We start from the raw sequence: 4,982 nt of genomic DNA, 5'->3' as shown, positions 1-4,982 counted from the left end.
TTCCCTTCTTCCCTTGGCTCCCGAGACCTGAAACTCTCCCGGCTTCTCCTGTCCTCGCTGTGCTGTCCTTACCTTCTTAGTCTCGTTCGTGGGACTACTACCCCCCCTCCCTCGGCCACGCCAGACCCAGTCCCCAACCTCCTAATGTCAGGAGCTCTGGCTCTGCGTTTGGAGCTCTGCTCTTTCCTCACTGTCTCCCCAGGTGATCTCAAGGCTTTTAAATCCATCTACACCTTCATAATTTCCAAGTTACATTCCCAGTCCTGCCCGCTACCCTGTGCTCCGAGGCTTATATCTCTCTAACTGCTCCTCCTCTCATCCACCCAAAAGTATGGTGGCCAAACAGAAGCCTTGCTGTTCCCTTCCAAATCAGCTTCCCGCTTCTCTTCCCGGCTCCGTAAATCCGATCACTGTTCACCCAACTGCTTATGCCAAAAACCTGAGATACAGCCTGGATTTCTCTATTGCTTGTATCACCTCCAGTCGCTCAGCCAGCCGTGTAAATTCTACTCTCAAAATTTATCCCATCTTCATGATCGTGGACTTGGCAATGGTTTCTTAAGGATGACACCAAAAGCACAGACATCAAAAGAGAAAAAAAAATAACTAAATAAATCGGACTCACCCAAATTAAAGCCTTTGCACCCCCAAGAGAATGAAAATACAACCCACAGAATGGGAGGGCACATTCATAAATCATACACATGATACAGGGTTAACATTCAGAACTCCTACAACTCAATGATAAAAACCAAACAATGCACTTTAAAAAAAAAAGGGCAAAGGCCTGAGTAAACATTTCTCCAAAGGCGATATGCAAATGACCAATAAATCCATGCAAAGATTTCCATCATCATCACTAGGGAAAAGCACGTAGAAGCCACAATGACATAGCACTTTACACGAGAATGGCTATTAACAAAACAACAGAAAACAATGGGAAATAAATATTGGTGAGGATGCAGAGAAATTAGAACCCTTCTGCACTGTTCCTAGGAAGGTAAAATGTGTGACTATGGGGGAAAACAATTTGGCAGTTCCTCAGAAAGAAAAATCTTTCAGAATCATATGATCCAGCAATTTTACTTACTCCTAGGTACATGGCCCAAAGAATTGAAAACAAGCTGGATGCAGTGGCACACCTCTCTAGTCCCAGCTACTTTGAAGGCTGAAGCAGGAGGACCTCTTGAGTCCATGAGTGCGAACCAGCCTGGGTATCATAGTGAGATCCTGTCTCTAAAAAAATTAAATAACAAAAAATAATTGAAGACAGGGACTTAAACATATCTGTATAGCAATGTTCATAGAAGAATGACTCACGACAGCCAAAAGGTGTTGCTGCAGTTAGAGTTGGGACCTTTAAGAGGTGATTAGGTGATCATTAGTCCACAGGTCCTCCCTCTCCCTCTTTTTTTCCCCCCAGTTCCAGAGATTGAGCCCAAGGCCTTTGCACTGAACTGCATACCCAGCCCTTTAACATTTTAAAAAATGTTTATTATTATTTTTTTATTTTGAGACCAGTTTTCACTAAATTGCTGAATTGCCCAGGCAGGGCTCAACTTTGTAGTCCTCCTGCCTCGGCTTCCCAGAGTGCCGAGATAGGAGCCATACACCACCACACCTGGTTGGATCATTTCTTCTTGAATAGAAGTAGGGCCCCTATAAGAGAGGCCTCGGATCTCCTTTGCCTTTTGGCCTTGTGAAGTGTGAGGACAGCATTCTTTCCCTCCAGAGGATGCAGCATCAGGTGTCTTCTTGGAAGCAGAGAGCAGCTCCCACTAGACACCCAAACCTGCCAGTGCCTTGATCTTGGACTTCTTGGTCTCTAAAAAAGTGAGAAATATGTTCCTGTCCTTTACAAACTACTCAGTCTCAGGTGTTTTGTCATAGTAGCACAAAACGGATTAAGATAGGTGGAAACAACCCAAATGCCCACGAACAGGTGAATGGATAAGAAAATATGGTAAATGGAATATTACTCAGACATAAAAAGGAATGAAGATTTGACACGTGCTACAACGCAAATGAATCTTAAAAACATTATACTACTGCCAGGCATGGTGGTGCACGCCTGTAATCCCAACACGTGGGAGGCTGAGGCAGGAGGATCACTGCAAATTCTAAGCCAGCCTGGGCTACAGAGTGAGTTCAAGATCAGCCTGAACTACAATGAAAAACCCTGTCTCAAACCCACCCCTTAACCCCAAGTGGTTAAAGTGGCAAATCATGTGTTGTTGCTTTTTGGGTTTGTTTTTTTTTTGGTACCAGGGATTGAACTCGGATCCTTCTGCTTGCGAGGCAGGCAGCGGAACCACTGAGCTAAATCCTCGGCACTCATGTGTCTTTTACTACACTGAAAGAAATGAGAAACAACTGGCTGCTTTTCGTAGCCAAGTTCCAGTTGCCATAGCATCTGGCTATGTAGCGGTCTCCACGCTTCTGAGTTCACTTGTTTCCCATACAAAAGCCAGAGCGATCAAAATTTTTATTTTGGTTTTTTTTTAGTGATCTTTTCACATATGAATTGCTGCAAGACTCTCCGGCTCAGCACCCTCCAGTGACTTCCTACCACCCTGGGAACAAAATCCAAACGATTTAGCGTGGCCCTAAAGCCGCAGAGAATCTGTCTCTGCGCTGCTTCCCTGCGCTTTCCGCTCCAGGTCTCCCACTCTGGCCTCTGGCTATGCACAGAGCTCTTCCGGCCTCAGGTCCTTACACTTCCGGTTCCCTCCCCCTGGAACACCGCTCCCTGGGTCCCCGTGTGACCGACTCCATCATCACTCCATTTAGGCGCCACCAGCTCAGGGACGTCTTCGCTGACCGGACCCCCTGAACTAGAACCTCTCCCATCAGTGTCCAGTCCCCTTTCTCGCTTTATGTCTGGACACGTTTGTCTTCTCAGATATCTAGGTCTTCTCCATCTCTAGAAAGGAAGCTCCGCGAAGGAGGGTCTTGGTCCTACTTTATGCTCTATCTCTAAGGCCCAGCACTGTGCCCGATATGAGCTGTTAAGTGCATGTTAACTGAAGAAATAAAACTGTTTTTTAAAAGTTTTATGGCTATTTGTGGACTGAGAATTTATGCCTGCAACAGAGTACATTATAATTTCTATCAACTCCTCCGCCTCCTTTCTGGACCTCTGCTGTCCTTCTTAAAGTGAAGATTTTCTGGAGAGTGAATACGGAAGCAAGCAATGACACTTTCTGGAAAAGGTGACTCGGGTGAAGCCGCCCCCATCCTGCAAAGGGTCACGGTACCCTGTACACGGTAACATTAATTCATCCATTAGTCTGCCAGTGGACACTTCCTTTAATTAAAAAAAAGAAAAAACAACTCTTCGTTTTCTACCATGAACAACACTGCTGGAAATCTTTTCTCTTTTCTCTCTGCCCTCTCCAGGAATATGACCAATGGCTGCTGCTACAGACACAGGGGGTTGGCATGATAAGAAGGGACAAGTTTTGGCAGGGCAGGCATTCAGCAAACCTGGACAGGTTGATGTTCAGATCAGTCCAGGAAACATCAGTCAGTGTGCTGGCTTTGCTCTCCCAGTGGCTGAGGACACCGTTGACCAGAGCCTCAGACTCTCCTCCTGGCTCCCTGGTTCACAGGAGCTCTGTGTGCGTCTCCTCCTTGATCAGACCTCTAACTACGGGGGAGCTTCTCCCACTCAGGAAGGGCATTGTGCTTTTCTCTCTCTAGGCTTCCAGAGTCACATCATTCAGTCTCAGGACACTGACTTTCACATATGTACGATAAAATCCTCAAAACCACTTTTGCTAGATGTAGTGGCATGGACCTGTGGTCACAGCTGCTCAGGAGGCTGAGGCAGGAGGATTGATGAAGACCAAGAGTTTGAGGACAGCCTGGGTAACACAATAAGCTTTTCTCTCCTTCTCCCCCTTTATCCCCCGCCACCTTTTGTATATGTGTGGCACTAGGGATTGAACCCAACCTTCCCACTGAGCTACATTCCCTGTCCTTTTTTATTTTGAGACAGGATCTTGCTAAGTTTCTAGGTCTCTTGAGTTGGGCTCAAACTGATGATCCTCCTGCCTCAGCCTCCCACAGTGCTGTTTTTTGTTTTTGTGTTTGTTGAAAGAAAGCTTCTCACTAAGTTGCTATTTGCTCAAGCTGGGCTGAACCCTGCAATCCTCCTGCCTCATGTTCCCATAGTGCTAGGTGTGCACTACAGTGCCTACTTCCCATTTCTTAAAAAATGAAAAATTCTCATAAAACAAAACAAAAAAATCTTTCTTCATCCTAGATCTCTTCTTTATGAGATTTACAGAAGAGAGCCTGCTGCCTAGATGATTTATCCCTTTGAATGGGCCATAATGGTGTAGAATTTAACATGTCAAATACAATTGTAGGTTTGTCTCTGGAACCTGTGTTTCTAATATTTCCTTTTGCTGAAATGCCACCATGCACACAGCTGGGCCCACTGACCATAATTTCTTCTTTTCCCCCACCAACTTCCAAATTGGGTCCATCCCCATGTCTGTTGATTCTGCCCCCAAACTTTATCTTGAAACTTGTGCACTTCTCCACCCTGCAAACTTTTTTTTAATTGAGTTTATTGGTACAATCTAGGTATACAATACAGTTACATTCATCATTGGGATTCTATACCTTTACATAATAGGTCTTGATTCTCATTTTTTTCCCCTTGTCCCTGCCCTCCCTTCACCCCTCCTCCCCTCCCCATTTACAAACACTTTGTTTCCATTTTTTCAGTTTCTCATATTTTTTTCCTCTCCCTTATTACCTTTCCCCCACCCTTCCCACTTTCCCTACACCTGTAGCCCTTTACTTCCTATTTCACATTATTAATTATCTCATTAGGATCCTGTGTACTATTATAGTTTTTCACACCAAAGAAACTATTCGGTATTTCAGTTAAAGAAATCTCTGTATGAACATTAAAAATAGGGAATCTTAAAATAAAACTAAAAAGGAAAGTAAAAGAGAAAAGGCAATGA

Source organism: Fukomys damarensis, unplaced genomic scaffold (genome assembly GCF_012274545.1).
Source record: "Fukomys damarensis isolate Sample0158 unplaced genomic scaffold, DMR_v1.0_HiC HiC_scaffold_23, whole genome shotgun sequence".
Taxonomy (NCBI): domain Eukaryota; kingdom Metazoa; phylum Chordata; class Mammalia; order Rodentia; family Bathyergidae; genus Fukomys; species Fukomys damarensis.
The sequence above is the reverse complement of the archived record's forward strand: the minus strand, read 5'-3'. Positions refer to the sequence as shown.